Source organism: Cupressus sempervirens, chromosome 7 (assembly GCF_028749045.1).
Source record: "Cupressus sempervirens isolate cs-2001-9-10 chromosome 7, ASM2874904v1, whole genome shotgun sequence".
In the NCBI taxonomy this organism is placed as follows: Eukaryota; Viridiplantae; Streptophyta; class Pinopsida; order Cupressales; family Cupressaceae; genus Cupressus; species Cupressus sempervirens.
The window spans coordinates 681,417,086-681,436,268 of NC_143124.1; positions in this window are offsets into that span (position 1 = coordinate 681,417,086).

Below are 19,183 nucleotides of genomic sequence, written 5' to 3' on the forward strand. Positions count from 1 at the left end.
CACTAAATGGGGATTAAATGAACCTAAAAAGATAATTATTTTGATGTTCTCACCCATACCTTGAGTGCTTGTACAGGCTAGGATGGGAGTAGTGAGAATGCATGGTTGCGACCGTGCATTTCATAGTATGCCTCGTTAGTATGAGAGGATACTAGTGGCCACATGAGATCAGTATGGACCTGTAGAGTTTAGCTAACTGCCAGGGTAACTTGTATGTGATAATTGCGATGATACTTTCTTGCTTGCAAAGTAAGTTTCTTACATGTCTTTGTGTGCCTCTAAGAATTAGATGTTGATTTTGTGTGTGATTGGAACCTTTGAGGTAGTATACTTTTAGGATTCTTGAACTTTTTATGCTATGTGTATTGATATCCTGTTTGGGACTTGAGATTTTCTCCTCAGCACGGTGGGAGTGGACCACTTAGGTTCTACGCGGTCGGGTGGTAGTGTATTTTCACTCTTATCATTTGAGATCCGTCTGAGACACCGTGGCCGGAGTATTCTTAGTTGGTATTTATTCTTCATTATATTCTTGGAGCATTATGATAGATAATATACCCTATGATGGATGTATTCACTAGTATGTTTCTTATATTGATGATTTGCTTTACTTTGCATATGTTAGTTGATAATTTATTATGCTTTACTTTGCATGTTAGTAGGATGTTTTAGGAGTGACATTCCTACTATGTTAATACCGATGATCTCTTCGGTGCTTTGGAATGTTACGCATAGAGGGATGGCTAGGATCCACGATGGTCTAATGATGTTATTTACGGTTGAGAGGAACCGTGCACTTAGTTATTTATGTTGCGATATATGGTTATCTTTTATGATGGATGCTTACATCTTTTGTGATGATGTATCATGTATGATATGTGGTTTCATTTATATTATTTCATCATGGATTAATATTAGATGATGATGATATACTTTATTTACTTGGATGTTTATTCTTTTAAGATTTTCATACCTTGTGATATGTACAGTAGATGATTGAGCTAAACTAAAATATAATTACTTGTATATTGTTTAAGTATATTGGATGTATCATTGTTATTTCATAAAGATGGGATGTTAGATGAATAGTCAATTTAGATGTGATACAACGTTAAGAGATCTTTAAAAAATGTAGCTTGTTATGTATATATGTTATGTTTATTTTCATTTGAATTGTTGCTACTGCTTTCACAAATGTTATGAATGGTTTTATTTTTCATGTTTAAAAAAAAAAATTGTTTGACAAACTTAGTAAAATTCTTTGAATTCCTTGGCAGGGCATTACATTTGGTATCAGAGCTCGAGTTTCAACATTGGGAGCTCTGAGTATATTGGAATGCTACTAGTTATTAACTATTTGAATAAAATGAAAACTTAAAACTATCATGTGTATCTTTTTTAAACTGAAAACTTGAAACTAGCTGAACTGAAACCGAACTTAAAACTGTTACTTGCATATTTTTTTATATTTCAACACTTAGCTTTCAAAACTAAAAATTTTACTAAAAATTTAAATGAAGGCAAAACTAAAAATGGAAACTCATTCTAGCTGCAAAACATGTAACTTTTATCTATGTTGTAAGGTAGTAAACCTCTGTTTATCTTTGCAATCATTAAGTTGCTCTTGTTTAGAATGAATTAAGGGATCTATTTTAGTAGTTGTTAAAAGAATGAATATTGGATTGTATGGTTTTCGGTTTACCATTAAACCAGAATCATATTGCTCTAAGGGTGTTGTAATATCCTCAATGGAAACATGTTTCTCTACAGAGGAAAAGGGTTCAATGGGACCCACATAGTGAGTATCTTAGTTTTTCATTCCTGTAGGCTTCCAGGAGTAAGCCTAATTCCAGGGGGGGGTGGATGTAGTGCCTGCCCCTGGTTCACATTTTGTTATCGTTGCTGAACTCTTTTAGAACTAGTTTTATGTTGTTGGTTAGCAGCATTCTTTTGAGATTATCAGATATTGTGCTATGTATTCAATTTATTATGTGATGAGATTACTTAGACTTTACATTTCATGTATGTATGATGATTATTTTTAGTGTTCACAATTATTGATGATGATTATTACATTGCTTTCAATTATTAATGATAATTAGTAAGATGATTTATTATCATATGTGCTTTCTTATGGATACTTACCCCATACTTGCATGTGTATGGTGTGCGTGTTTGCCTTGCGTGTTTGCCTTGCGTGTTTGCTTTTGTATGGCATGTTTGATGTGGTTAAAAAAGGGAGTCGTAGTTACCTGCTAGTCAAGATCTACACGATGCACCACTTCCTACCATTATCTATTTAGTTTAGTATATATTGTGTTTGTACATACATAGTTTTTATGCAGGTTGCAGGTACCGGATATCGACTTTCCTAAATTGCCAGGATGAGCGTACCCTATCACATTATCTCAATGATAAGAGAGGAGATAAATTCTCAAGTCCAAATCTCAACCCTTTAAGCCATTTGTTCTAATTAAAAAAATTAGGACAAGTATCTAAGTTGAGTACCCTCTTAATGTGTCAGATGATGTAATTCGTGATATAAATCCCTTGATTTGATTTGTATGTATTTTAGCTATGATGAATTTTTCATATTTTTACCTTTATGAATCTTTGGAGTATTTTATATTAATTAAGCCTAATTAAAAGATTTAATTAATGGTTTAATTAAATAAAAAATTAATATGATATTTTAATATTTATTTTATTTAATTAATTAAAAAATTAATTAAATAAAATAATTAAATTTGAAAATAAAATAATTAAATTGGAAGATAAAAGTTATAATATTAAATTTAAAATGTGACAATATTTATTCTAATAATAATATATTTGGAGCTCATTTTTAAATCAATGACTAAATAATATTATTATTAAAGCTAATAAATATTTTAGCAATAAAGTTTTGAAAAATGAAATTTAAAAATAAAAAATATATTTTAAATTATTAAAAGATTCTAAATTTCATATGATTAAAATATATATATTAAGATTGAAAAGTGGAGATATTAAAGTTAGTGCATGAGACTTAATAAATAAATAAATAAAATTAGAAAGAGTAAAGTAAATTGGAGTTACAAGCTTGCATGGGAATTAACATGTGTCAACAACACGAGGGTTAGTGCATCAATTAAGTACAAGGTGTCTACAATTCTATGACTCATCAATAAGAATTGGAAAAGACCCATGCTTAGTTGGTGACACTTTTTAACGGTTTCAAAAAGCATTCCAAAGGTTTCTTGAGAGCTCTTGATATTCAGGCATTCATAGAAGCTTAAATGAAAAGCTTAATGAAAGCTACAAGCTTAGTGGAAGCCACGAGTTACAAGCTAAAATAGAAGCTTCAAAGCTTACATGCATGGGAGAAGATTCATATGCTCATATATTTTCTACTTGCTTCTATGCTTTTTCTAGCTTTTCTAATCACTTGGAGGATTCGATCGGCTTGGATTCTTGGAAGAATTGCGAATGATGGAGAAAGAAAGAATTTTCTATAGACTTCTGAGGTATGACAAATTAGCATCAGTGTCCAGGTGCACTCGTGATATTCTCATATTCGCTTTGCACTCTTTCTCTTCTTGTTTTCATCATATCTGTTTTATGTGTCTGAATACTCTTTGTAATTGACTCTACTATTTGAAATTGGAATCTAAATATTTTATTTGGTTGAGAAGAAAACAATAGAAAAACTTTAGTTCCAAATAAGAAAGAAATTAGATTTTAATCGGGTTTGGGTTCGAATTTATATTAAATTAGAAAGACAAGATTTGGAATTAAAATAGAAATTTTATGGTGAAAATTTGAATGATTAGATGTAATCTTTCTATCAGTTATATTTTTAGATGCGTATGAACAAATCTTTTTATGGTTAAATTTAGAGAAAAATTATTTTAAGAAAAAATTCTTAATTCATCACAAATTGTCCTGTCGCTGCCCCTTGGATAGACCCGAACTCAGTCATTCATAAAATTTTATCAAGATCAAATTTATTCGATCACTCCAGTTAGAATTGGCGCAACTTGGCCCTCTTCAACATATTTCAATTTCAGCCCGATCCAACAGTTCATTAGGAAGATATGACCGTCGTACTGAAATTATTTTATTCAAAAATAGATATTTCTCCATTTTTCATAACAAAGAATTCTTTATGCTTAAACTTCACAAAATAATATATATCAAAGCATGGAATGAATTAAAGATATTATTGTAATATTTCTTTGTTAGAATCTTATTAAAATGTATTAGTTTTATATGGTTTATTATCTAATTTAATTAAATCAAATTTAATTAAGACTAGTTAATAATAGGAGGGTAATTAATTATTAGTCAATCTAAGTAAATGGATTTTTAAATGAGAGAAAATTAAAAGAAAAGAGATTTTAATATGGTTTATATAGTGGACTTTTTATAATGTATATTGAATACTATTTAATATATATTAAACAATTTTAGAGTTGTTTAATGAAGATGATAATGTTAAAAATTTGGAGATTATTCATGTTAAAATCTACAATGAATCTTATTGGTTTGTGATAGGGATCTTTATATAGACAAAATAGAAGCTACAAGCTTAATAGAAGCCACGAACTTAATAGAAGCCACGAGCTTAATACAAGCTTAATAGAAGCCACGAGCTACAAGCTAAAATAGAAGCTTCAAAGCTTACATGCATGGGAGAAGACTCATATGCTCATATATTTTTTACTTGCTTCTATGCTCCTTCTAGCATTTTTAATCATTTAGAAGATTCAATCGGCTTGGATTCTTAGAAGAATTGGGAATGATGGAGAAAGAAGAGATTTTCTATGGACTTCTGAGGCATGACAAATTAGCATCAGTGTCTAGGTGCACTCGTGATATTCTCATATTCCCTTTGCACTCTTTCTCTTCCTGTCTTCATCATACCTGTTTTATGTGTCTGAATACTCTCTGTGATTGAATCTACTATTTGAAATTGGAATCTAGATATTTTATTTGGTTGAGAAAAAAATAATAGAAAAACTCTAGTTCCAAATGAGAAAGAAATTAGATTTTAATCGGGTTTGAGTTCGAATTTATATTAAATTAGAAAGACAAGATTTGGAATTAAAATAGAAATTTTATGGTGAAAATTCGAATGATTAGATGTAATCTTTCTATCAATTATATTTTTAGATGCGTATGAACAAACCCTTTTATGGTTAAATTTAGAGAAAAAATATTTTAAGAGGAAATTCTTAATTCATCACAAATTGTCCTGTCGCTGCCCCTTGGATAGACCCGAACTCAGTCATTCATAACTTTTTATCAAGATCGAATTTATTCGATCGCTCCAGTTAGAATTGGCGCAACTTGGCCCTCTCCAACATATTTCAATTTCAGCCCGATCCAATGGTTCATTAGGGAGATATGGTCGTCGTACTGAGACTGTTTTATTCAAGAATAGATATTTCTCCATTTTTCATAACCAAGAATTCTTTATGCTTAAACTTCACAAAATAATATATATCAAAACATGGAATGAATTAAAGATATTATTGTAATCTTTCTTTATTAGAATCTTATTAAAATGTATTAGTTTTATATGGTTTATTATCTAATCTAATTAAATCAAATTTAATTAAGATTAGTTAATAATAGGAGTGTAATTAATTATTAGTCAATCTAAGTAAATGGATTTTTAAATTAGAGAAAATTAAAAGAAAAGAGATTTTAACATGGTTTATATAGTGGACTTTTTATAATGTATATTGAATACTATTTAATATATATTAAACAATTTTAGAGTTGTTTAATGAAGATGATAATGTTAAGAATTTGAAGATTATTCATGTTAAAATCTACAATGAGTCTTATTGGTTTGTGATAGGGATCTTTATATAGACAAAATATTATTAGAACAATTAGAAAATGTTATTAGAATAATTACAAAATATTATTAAGCTCGTGGCTTCATGTGTGAAGCTGAGATGTATATATATCTGAGATGCTTGAGCTAATCATTTTTGAGTCATCGATCAGTTATCCTTGGATTACTTCCTAGCCGCCATGATGGGACTGAAATGTGGATTTATTTCCCTATAATGTCATGTTGTGACATGTCTGACTCAACCATTTTGGAGTCTTCGATCAGTACAATTTTGAGATATTCTTGGTTTCTTGTTGAGAACTATTTATCTTGAGGTATATTTTGGTTATTGAGAACCAATTGATACCTATGATTATCAGTGATGCCTTCAGTTGCCAATAGAGAACTGTTGTGGTCATGATTTTCTATGGATATTTTTTCAGATGCTCATGGAGATTTGATGATTCTTATTTTGGAGATTTGATGATTCTTCTTATTATGGATTTTTGATGCTTTTATCATGGTTATTTGATGATTATTTTTATGAATTATCTTTTGAATTTTCTTTACAGTCACTTGTATAGGACTGTGGTGATTTATGATTCCATGAGCTTAGGGTAGGTAATCTACTTGTAGTATTGGAAAGTGTCTTGCAATGGGGGTCGGGGCCCTAAGTGGCTTCTAGGGTAACTCATTGTAAGTTTGGTTAATAAGTGATAACATTTACACACTAAATGGGGATTAAATGAACCTAAAAAGATAATTATTTTGATGTTCTCGCCCATGCCTTGAGTGCTTGTATAAGCTAGGATGGGAATAGTGAGAATGCATGGTTGCGACCGTGCATTCCGTAGTATGCCTCGTTAGTATGAGAGGATACTAGTGGCCACATGAGATTAGTATGGATCCGTGGAGTTTAGCTAACTACCAGGGTAACTTGTACGTGATAATTGTAATGACACTTTCTCGCTTGCAGAGTAGGTTTCCTACATGTCTTTGTGTGCCTCTGGGAATTAGATGTCAATTTTGTGTGTGATTGGAACCTTTGAGTTAGTATAATTTTAGGATTTTTGAACTTTTTATGCTATGTGTATTGATATCCTATTTGGGACTTGAGATTATCTCCTCAGCACGGTGGGAGTGGACCACTTAGGTTCCACGCGCTCGGGTGGTAGTGTATTTTCACTCTTATCAATTGAGATCCGTCCGAGACACCGTGACTGGAGTATCCTTGGTTGGTATTTATTCTTCATTATGTTCTTGGAGCATTATGATAGATAATATACCTTATGATGGATGTATTTACTGGTATGTTTCTTATGTTGATGATTTGCTTTACTTTGCATATGTTAGTTGATGATTTATTATGCTTTACTTTGCATGTTAGTAGGATGTTTTAGGAGTGACATTCCTACTATGTTAATACCGATGATCTCTTCGGTACTTTGGAATGTTACACACAGAGGGATGGCTAGGATCCATGATGGTCTAATGATGCTATTTACGGTTGGGAGAAACCGTGCACTTAGTTATTTATGTTGCGATATATGGTTATCTTTTATGATGGATGTTTACATCTTTTGTGATGATGTATCATGTATGATATGTGGTCTCATTTATGTTATTGCATCATGGATTAATATTAGATGATGATGATGTACTTTATTTACTTGGATGTTTATTCTTTTAAGCTTTTCATACCTTGTGATATGTACAGTGGATGATTGAGCTAAACTAAAATATAATTACTTGTATATTTTTTAAGTACATTGGATGTATCATTGTTATTTCATAAGGATGGGATGTTAGATGAATAGTTAATTTAGATGTGATACAACGTTAAAGGATCTTTAAAGAATGTAGCTTGTTATGTATATATGTTATGTTTATTTTCATTTGAATTGTTGTCATTGCTTCCGCAAATGTTATGAATGGTTTTATCTTTCATGTTTAAAAAAAAAATTTGTTTGGCAAACTTAGTAAAATTCTTTGGATTCCTTGGCGGGGCATTACATTTGGTATCAGAGCTCGAGTTTCAACATTGGGAGCTCTGGGTATATTGGAATGCAACAATTATATTGGAATGTACATTTGGTATCAGAGCCCGAAATGACTGTACGTTGGGTGCGAGTTCTTTGTATTCTCTCTTCATCGTGAAAGTAGATACAACTCCATATTCTTGAATGTACATTTTGTGTCAATTGGTTTGCAATTTTTAGTTGTATTTAATTCAATTTGTAATGGAGTTGTAATTTTATAAGTGATAAGGATTAAGTGCAGATTAGAGTTCCAACATTTTAGTTATAGCGAAATGCCTTTTAATGACTATGGAAATGTGCTTTTATTTTATGATTGCAGTGAGTTTTGCAGCAAGTGTTTTAAAAGATTTTAAACAAAATGAGGTATCTATTACTAGAAATATGAGCAGGTGTCAACTTTAAAAAAAACTAAGTGAAGATGTGCGTAAAAAGATGTTTTTTTTTTTTTTTTGTGACTGGACAAGTCAATAGGAAGTCTTAGCCTTATATTTAAATGGTGCTTCATTTCCTATATGAGTATGTTAACCCATACTTTTATGAGCATTCATAGAAGCAACATTTAGAGTATGCTCTTTTAAAATAAAATGTTTGTTGACTTAAAATCAAATGAGATTAATTGTAAAATTAGTTCATAAATAAAATGGTTGTTCAAGTTCTTTTTTGTGATCAAGTGCTTCCAAATTACTTTATAAGAAAATTGTGATCATTTTCTCCTTGTGCTCTTTTGTAACAGTTGGGTCTTTCAATCTTATCATATAGTTTGGGTTACCATATCTGCAGCATATGCCTAATCGACATAAATACATTGTACCTTTTGGTACAAGTGTTGGCATAGATTAAATATTTAATTAGATATATTTAAGAGACGTGAATATGAAAATGGGTTAGACATTCTTGAAGACACTTTCTTTTGTATTTTAGATTGGGATAATAATTTATTAGGGGTGTCACATTAAGAAAATATTTGGTATTATTAATAATGGTACCAAATTAGACCAAGAAATCAATTAGAACAATGGTCTACTTTTTCATCAAAAGTTGATTTTTAGTGGTTTGGATGACATGTGGGTGGTGCCTTATTTTAGGGTTGACTTGTTGTTGATTGTTGAAAGTAATGGAGGGAGAATTCTTATGTGAAGTGATGTCCACTCATTAGCTCCAACAAATTCTAGACCAAGCTAAGGTGAAGGAAAAAAGTGGCGAAAGGTGTAGAGCTTCTAAAGTAAGTTGAGAATGTGGTAATTGAAGGTGTATTTAGTTAGCTAATTTTAGAAAGTTTGAAATATAAAATAGACATATAATATCAATCATAGTATTTGGATGTTTATAAATATACATAACTATTTTTCATATAACTTGAGACTTTTTAATGTTTATTTTTTATTATTCTTTCTTTAGTTTTACAATATGCTATATTAACTTTTAATTTTGTAAAAAAATTATTTTATGATTAATATATAAAGAAAAATTCCTTAATTACCACTTATCAATTCATCAAATTAAAAAATCAAACTTACCTTATTAGATTCAAAGTTCTTCCTTAGAAGGATTAAATGATCAACCTATCTAGCAAATGGCTCCACACATTTTCTCTAAACATAATTGATTGTGGTTAAATATGATTTATATCACAATATTATTTTCCATTGGAGTTGAGGACATAATAATAAAATATATCTTGATGATAAGGAGACCATCTTATGATTTAGAAATCATTTGATGACTACCTACATGGCTTCTTGATTATATCTAGTCAATGTAGTTATGAAATCTCCACTCTCTACTGATTGCCATTTTAAGAGAGAAATAATTCTAACCCCTTTCCTTTGAAGACCAATTTCATAGCAAATCATGCAAATTAGCATATTAGTACTTCATCTGTCCGCTGCTCGCTGCCTACCTTGGTATGTTTGGTATAGCTAAGGATATTTTCTCTTTCATCACATAATATAAATTGAAAATGGAAAAATTGAAGATAAAAATCAAATCATTATTGTATTTAATGATAGATAATATTAAATTCATTTTATATTTTCATATACTATATAATAATGTAAAATGTAGTTTTAAATGACAACTCAAATGTCTACACCACACAAGAATGTAATTATCTAATATTAATATATTATTTATTTATAAATAAATATTGATATATTATAATTTATGTTTATCAACTATTAATATAAAAAAAGATTTAATATTCTAATATTTCATCTTACTTACATTAATAAATAGCTCTGTTGAATCTTCTTCCTGGCCTAAGACACACCAAACTAGTTGTATAAATGAATATTTTGATTGTTAATTTTGTAAATCTTCTATTTGGCCTAGGAAACATATACCAACCTCCATGAACAATGAGAATAATTTCCTCTAAGATACCAACATCCTTTAAATGTGTTTGAATTCCTCCTCATGTTTTTGTATAATGAGAAAACAAATCTCCTTAAAGATAGTCCACCCTTCTCTAAGAGTTTCAATATCCCTTCTAAGGTAGTCACATGCACAACATGGAGAAAACAATGTGGATACACTAACCCAACCTATTTCAAAGGTTATATTATCCATAAAATAAGTAAGTGGAGATATACCAACCCTATGATTCTATTTTAAGTGTTATATTACCGATGAATGCTATCAATAAATACCAAATTCTCTTTGGTCAATAAAGAAACACACCCATAGTGATTCTTCTCAACTAATATTTCATCATAGAGTAAGAATCCGAATAAACATGTAAAAAATTCCACTTCCCTTTTGCCACCCAACTTCATATACATCTTGAATTAAGTTGCAACGAATTGATATCGCATGTGAATATTTGGTATCTTTTTCATGTCTAACATGGTTTTCATTTTTTAGGATCTAGATAGAAATAAAATATTGTGTCATACTTTCTTTTTCTTTTTCTGGGAATTTTTTTTTTTATGCTCATGGTTAAATCCTTGGATTCAAATTTTAATCGTTTAACTAAATAGTTTAATGATGTTCCTATTTGTGTTTGACTTCCTTATCTCCCTTTTCACTTTTGAGTTGAATCTCTTTTTAAGAAAGTGGGGATGCTCTTGGGGGAATTTTGATGGTAGAAGAAGACTCTTTTCTACTTCTCCATTCAACCTATTCTTGAATTCTTGTTAATTTGGATATTTCTGATGCCCTTCTTGTGGAGATTATAATTAACTCATCTATGTGAATATGGGTCCAACCCTTGGACTACAAATGATTCCTTTTAGATGTAGAAAATTCTTTAAAAACAAGTGGTGGCTCAGTGTGGTTTAGACAAGTTGAAGAGACATACGTCTTGGGGTAAAGGTACTTCTTCTCAACATTATATTCTTAACAAGGGCTCTTCTCAACATACCTTTCACTAGATTATAGATAGTTCTTGTGTGAAAAATATTGTTCCTCAACTTAATGTGGTTGTTGGATCAACACCTATTATTTCTTGCTAAAGTTCTATTGGTTCTAAGCTTGTTGATTCTCTAGCTTCTTCTATTGAGGGGTTGTTGTTCTTCCTATGACCTCTTTAATTATTGTGGTTTGATCTTTTTTTTGTTATGATTTGATCCCTCTTTGGTCTACTAGTGATTCTAGTGTTGCCCCAATTATATTTGCTAGAACTTTTTCTATTGAACTTATATTGGTGGATGAATTAGATCCCATTGGTAAGTCTATTGACAGGGTTGAATCTGTTGGTTTTTTGTGTGTGACCATGATTGGTTATGATAGATCTACTCCTATTGCACCTACTTTTCTGATTAACTTAGATCCAACTAGTAAGTGTATTGGTTTTGTTTAGGATTCTATCTCATGGCCTTAGGTTGGCCCTAGCTTTGTTGGGATATTTGAAAGGGACTCACTAGCTTGGTAGAATGTGGGTTCTATGGTTGAAGCACAATAGGTTTCTATCAAAAGTAAACATTCTAAGAGGTCTTCATGTTGTTTCAATATGACCTAATTTTTTCATGAGAAGGGAGACAAAAATAAAGCTTAATGTTTCCCTTTAGTGCTAATTTTATTCCAGATTTTGGGAGATTTCTTTTAAAATATCTATGGGAAGCTTATTCTTTCCTTGACTTCTTTTTAGTCTACCTTTTTTTGAATTATTGTATAGGTTGTGATTTTTTCTTTATCCTTTCTATGATATTTTTTGTAAATGAGTTTTGGATTGCTAGACAATAATTGCTCTTTTTGTTTAAGCAATTTGTCTTTGTGGGGTAGTTCTTCTCCTCATTTTGATTGTAGGAGGTTTTGGAGCGCCTTCAAAACCTGTTTTCCCTAAATCAAAAGCATTGATGTCATTAATATTATTGATAGTTATGTGGTTGGAAAATGAAAGAAAACAAACGCTACATAAATGAAAGTGGGAATATCAAGATCAACCCTTTTGATTAGTTTTTGTTGATACAAGGAGGCCTACCAATGCAAAACCTAATGGACAAAGGAATGAATAACTTGGATTTACCTCCCTCACAATCCCACCTTTAGAGGATTTAGGTAAAGATATGTAAATAAAGCAACATTGAAATGAAAAGTATGGAAATAGAAAGGAGAAGAGAATACCTTATATAACACAAACATGAAATTATGCTATCAAATGATGTAAGAAGCTGCTATAACCCAAAATCTAGGTTGAAATATGTGAGGTGGACAAAAAAATAAAATTTTTGACAATTTGTAAGGGGTGGACTAGATCTTTAGGGCCAAAATGAAGCATTAAGGGTGTAGTGCTCCCATGATGAAAGGTGTTCGGTGCTAATTTTGATTTCATGGTATTATAAAAGGCTAAAAAGAGTATCCATATTCATAATTTGTTCTCCAATTTGAGATCTGAAACAAGGAAAAAAAGGGATTTTTGTTGTTGTTGTTGGGGGGGGGGAGGTGTGCCTCAGTCAAACCCAGTTTAGTAATTAACCTTAAATTGAAATAATTGAAATGGAATGCTTGCAATTAATAGTGATAGATCTAACATGAAGCAATGCAAATCTATGAATTTCTCTTGAATTTGGAATGTAATCAAGTATGTAGATGCAAGATCTTTGACTCAACTTCAAAAACCCTTAAAAGGAAATCAAAATGAAACTAAAACCTTCTTGAATGTATGTTCTTAAAATCCTCCTTTGTAGATCATGTAGAAGATGCAACAAAGAAGCTTGAGTGTATGAAGGGAGACCTTGAATGTTGAAAATGCAATATAAGATCCATCATAAATCCCTTCAATGGATTGAATTCACAAATCCTTGATCTTCAATGGAGGAAAGCTTGAATGCCTTGAATCCTTGATGAACTTTAAAAAATTGAATTCTTGAACACTTGAGCTTGTGAATTGATGGATTAAGACATGAAAAATGTAGCAAGTGGGTAAGTGCACCAACATGGGGCAGGGGGGGGGGGGGGTAGTATAAATGGACACATTTTTTGTGAAATTAGTAATCCTAAAATTAGACAAAATTTTTGAGGGTCATCCACTCAAAATGACAAGATGTGTAATAAATATAAATTGTAGTACTCTGAATCTACTTTCTAAACTACTATAGTTTTTATAAAATGGATAATGTTAGGTGGGTCAAACTCTGCATAGATGAAAAATGGTCCCCTGCTTTTTTTAGAAAACATAACATAGATGTTTTCATGTGCAACACAAGACATCTATTTAGATTGAGCATTTTACAAATCCCTTTGGTAAGATGATAGTTAAGAGTATTATTTGGAAGTTGTGTATTTTTGAGTAATTTTTTGATGAGTATTTTTTTTAATGAATTGTTGAAGTAACTGTATGTTGAAATTATAGTACTTGTTCGTGTACAAAACATAACTTGCATCAAAACAATCAACAATGATTTTTTTGTAAAAGTGTATAGAATAGACTGTAGAAAAATAATATGTAATTTATTTTGCATTTGTTTAAGAATATTGAAAGTTATTAAAAAAAGATAGACATATGCCTATAAGGAATGTGAAGATAGTGGTAGACCTAATTAACATTTACAATGTTAATGTTGTCAACTTTTTTTTATAACATATTTAGAAAGGCAAGAAGATAGGTGATATCATAGCTGTGATTTTAGAGATACCCACTTTATCATTTGGAAACCTACTGAAGGAAAAAGAAAGAATTCATCTTAGAAGATAAAAAAACATCCAAAGGATTGAATCTAGAGGGAAAATGAGCTCCCAAGGCTAATTCCAAGCCATAACCCAATCATTTTTCTTGAGAAATAACCTAATTGGGTTACTAACGAGTGAATGCAAACTATATTCCATTCACATAAGCCTTCTGGGTTACTATGATAGCAATAATCTGATTGGGTTATCTATAACCCGATCAGGCTATGTCCATCATAAATAAGCTAAATATTTATAATTCAATATTTATAAAGATATTTAAAAAAATCTTGTATCTATATATTTATAAGTATACAACTAAATTCAACTATTAAAGATATTAAATACAACTAAATTCAATATTTATAAAGATATTAAAAAAAATCTTGTATCTATATATTTAGAAGTATACAAAAAAATTCATGTATAATTAAATATTTCCAATGTATTATAATATATTCAATCACATATATTCATAACTTCTCTTTTGCTATCTCAGTAACCCTTTATACCCATTTCTAAATAACATGTAACCCTTCTTTGTCCAGGATAGCCCCTAACCCTCTCTCTCCTCAAACCCCTAAACTACCTCTATCCCTCCCTCTCAAAGCCTTAACCTACATCTCTTTCTATCTAACTCCTAATCCCACATCTCTAACCCTAAGATTCCTTCTCTTACTGACCCCTAACCATTCTCTCTCCCCCACTCTCAAACCCTTAACCTACTCTCCCTTTCTCTCCCTCCATTTCAAACCCCTAATCTACCTCATTTTCTCTCTCTCTAACTCTTAACCCCATTCCCCCTCTCTCTCTATCTCTCACTCACTCACTCACACACACACACACACACACACACACACACACACACACACACACACACACACACACACACACACACACACACACACACACACACACACACACACACACACACACACACACACCCCTAACCCCTAACCCCTATATCTATCTCTATCAAACTCCTAACCCCCTCTCTCTCAATGACCCCTAATCCTCGACCCCTACCACTTACTCTCACTCTCTCACTCTTACTAATCCCAAATACCTAACCCCTAACCTCTCTCTCTCTGTCTCTCTCTCTCTCTCCCCCCCCTACATTTTAAATACAAAATAAATCAAATAAGAAACTTGATATAATTGTAGTTCCTATCTAAGATAATTAGAAATTAGATCCTCTTTCTCTCTCTCTCTCTCTCTCTCACCATCTCTCTATCTAACTCTAAACCATGCCTCTCTCTCTCTCTCTCTAACTCCTAACCTCTAACCCCTATATCTATCTCTATCTAATTGCTAACTCCTCTCTCTCTCACCTCTAATCCCTGAACCCTAGCCCCTAACCCCTCACTCTCTCTCCTCTCAAAAGTGTAACCTCTCTCTCTCTCTCTCTTTCCCCACTCTCTCTCTCTCCTCCCCCCTCTCTCATGCCTCCCTCTCCATCCCTCCCTCTCAATCTCCTAACCCCCCTCTCTATAATACCTAAACCTCCTCTCACTAATCCCTAATCCATCTCCCTCCCTCCCTCCCTTTCAAACCCCTAACCTCCCTTTGTATCTATATCTAACTCTTAACCCTTCTCTCTCTCTCTCTCTCTCTCTCTCTCTCTCTCTCTCTCTCTCTCTCTCTCTCTCTCTCTCTCTCTCTCAAACCCCTATCCCTTATCCCTCTTTCACTAACCCCCCCAAATCCTTAATGCCTACCCTCTCTTAGTCCCATAACCCATCTCTCTCTCTCTCTCTCTCTCTCTCTCTCTCTCTCTCTCTCTCTCTCTCTCTCTCTCTCCCTTAGTCTACCTTTATTTAATAGTTATACATAACCTGATCGGGTTACTAATCCATATGGTTGATTATGTCAGGACTCAATAACTTGATTGGGTTACTGAAAACTATAAATAAAACATGTTAACGGTTATTATGTTGTTTCAATTTGGCCCATAAGATTCTACTACTGTTTCACATATATTTCTGCACCATGTATGCAAGTATTTTATTTTTTTTGCTTGGGAATGCTAAATTTTATCTATTTTCTTGTGCCAACATCTTATTTTATGTTAGTATCTTGTGATTGAGCATAAAATAATCATGCATTTTAAAAATTTTTTGTATTTGATCATGTATTTTTTTCATGTTATCATTTATAGGGTAATTTTCTTAGAAATGATGAATTTGTTCTATTTTCTTGTGTCCACAAGTTAGTTTATGTTTATATCTTATGATTGAGTATAAAATAATGATATAGCTTTGTTTAATTTTGTATTTTACTATGTAGTTTATGTTTATATCTTATGATTGAGTATAAAATAATGATATAGCTTTGATTAATTTTGTATTTTACTATGTATTTTTCATGTTATTGTTTGTAGAGAAATTTGCATCTATAATCATGGGAAAGAACAAGAGAGGAACAATTGAAAAATGAGAGGCAACAAAAGCACAAACAAGGGAGCACTACTAAATTTGGGGTCAAATTGTGATGGCATGCCATCACAATTAAGATAGCCACTCATCACCCAAGTGACACCAATAGGAATTGGCTCTTGTCAGACAGGTGTCAGAATTTTTTCATCACAAATTGCAATGACAAGGGCTTTCATTGTAATTGTGATGCATAAAGTTGTCGTAAATTGAAGCCATACATGTCAATACACTATCACAATTGTGATGACTATACATCAAAGATGCCATCATATGTGTGACTTTATGTGATAGCTATGCTGTGGGTCTAACAACTAGCTGTCAAACTTGTCCATCGTAATAGAGATGGATTTGTGGCAACAATGCTATGGAACTGATGACTATCTATCAGAATTGTGATGACAATGGAATAGAAGAGAATATGGAATGTGTGACATTGGAGAGTGTGCTTTCCTAAAAAATCTATTTCTAAAATTCAAATTTGGTTATGAACATTATTAGGAGACTGCAATGCTCTTACCCCTATAACTATTTTTCCTATTATTTTTATCTTTTGGGAGAGACTGGATGATTCTTGTGACTATCAAACAAGAATCATCCAGTCTATCCCAAAAGATCAAAATAATAGGAAAACTAGTTACAGGAGTAAGAGCATTGTAGTGCCCTGATAATGCTCATAATCAAAGTTGAATTTTAGAAATAGATTTGTTAGGAAAACAATCTCTCCAATGTCACACATTCCATATAACTTTTATATTATGATTGTAAAATTTAAAGTTACTGGATTGATCCTTCTAGCTGGGAGCAGTTGGTTGTTCATTTTATCATACCTAATCTAATGACAGTTCTACAAGAATTTGTAATCAACTCAGTGAATTAACAACTAGACCAATGAATTGTAGTGACAAAGGCATAAAATCTGTAGTGGAAGTCCCTAAGAAAGAGATTCAGACAATGAATCACTTGAGAGGGTACCAATAAAAAGTGAGAAAAGGAGAAGATATGATCATGACCACGATAGTGAAAACATAAACTATGGACATACTAGATTGAATTTGGACAAATATAATAGAAAGTCTATGAAAGGTTTTGATTAGAGGAATGAGATTTATAGAGGTATCGAACACGATGATATTATATATGATGTAGAGGGAAAATACAAGAACAAAGATATGGAAAAGAATTTTTTTGATCGTAGAGCTGGTAAGCATCATACCTTTATAAAAAGTCAAGATGATACAGAGCCTAGAAGGGTTGAGACAATGGGAGAAAGAAGTAATTGGGGTAGAGATGTTGAGCATGATAGGTAAAAAGTATGAGGAAGACATTAATAACTAGTTTTGCTAGGTGGGAGCCACTGATTGTTCATTTTATAGAACCTAATCTAATGATAGTTCTACAAGAATTTGTAATCAACCCAACTAATAAAAAACTAGGCCAATGAATCATAGTGACAAAGGCATAAAATCTGTGACTGAAGTCCCTAAGAAAAGAGATTCAGACAATGAATCATTCAAGAGGGTACCAAAAAAAAGGGAGAAAAGGAGAAGATATGATCATGACCACAATAGTGAAAATACAAACTATGGACATACTGGAATGAATTTAGAGAAATATAATATAAGGTCTACAAAAGGTTTTGATTAGAGGAATAAGATTTATGGAGGTACCAAACATGATGATATTATAAATGATGTAGAGAGAAAATACAAGAATAGAGATATGGAAAAGATTTTTTCTAATTGTAGAATTGGTAAGCATCATATCTTTGTAAAAAGTCAATATGATACAGAGCCTAGAAAGGTTGAGACAATGGGAGAAAGAAGTAATTGGGGTAGAGAGGCCAAGGGTGATAGGTAAAAAGTGTGAGGAAGACAATAATAAGCAAGTTCTCCTAGCTAGGAACAACTGATTATTCATTTTATCATACCTAATTTGATGATAGTTCTACAAGAATTTGTAATCAACCTATCTAATCAAAAAATATACCAATGAATTGAAGTGAAAAAGGCATAAAATCTGTGACTGAAGTCCCTAAGAAAAGAGATTCAGACAATTATAAAAACATAATAGTTAGAGAATGTTTGCACGAGCTTGCAAGCTGCTTGAGATATTATATTATACAATTTAGTATGTACATGGTATGAGATTTATTTTCTCTTTCTATAGACATATTACTAAGAAGTAAAAGGTTTTATATTTTAGCTTTCCATTGACTCATAATCTGGTAAGGTGGGTTATATATGAGAATTTGCTAATTGTAAGATTTATTTTTTACTATATTTCAAAATAGATTTCTATTTGTAAATTGGCCAAACAATATTTCTGGGCTCGCCATTTTGAAAATAATTAGAAGGTTTTTTGATTAATATATCAACAATGTACTTCACTTGAAACTTCATTTTTACCTTAAATGCATCATGCAATGAGAAATTCAATTTGAAAAGTGTATTAGAATGTATCTAAAAGGAAATAATGAATTTGTCAAGGTTTCATGTCAAACTACTTGTTACTTGTTACATATAATGTCTTAACATAGTTAAGTGATACCTAACTATGTCTAAGGCGTCTGCACACTAGAGGCATACTCTACATACTAGGCTACCTACATACCCATATCCATGGGATCAAGACCCTCAAACTACTCACTCTAACGAATATGTAGTTTTGGTTTCTAAGTGTTTTGATGTAGCTGTATTCCTATAACCATTGGTGAGATTTACTCACCTAATATGTGTATAAGCATGGTAGGTTACCTAGAATGCCATGAGGTCAATCTT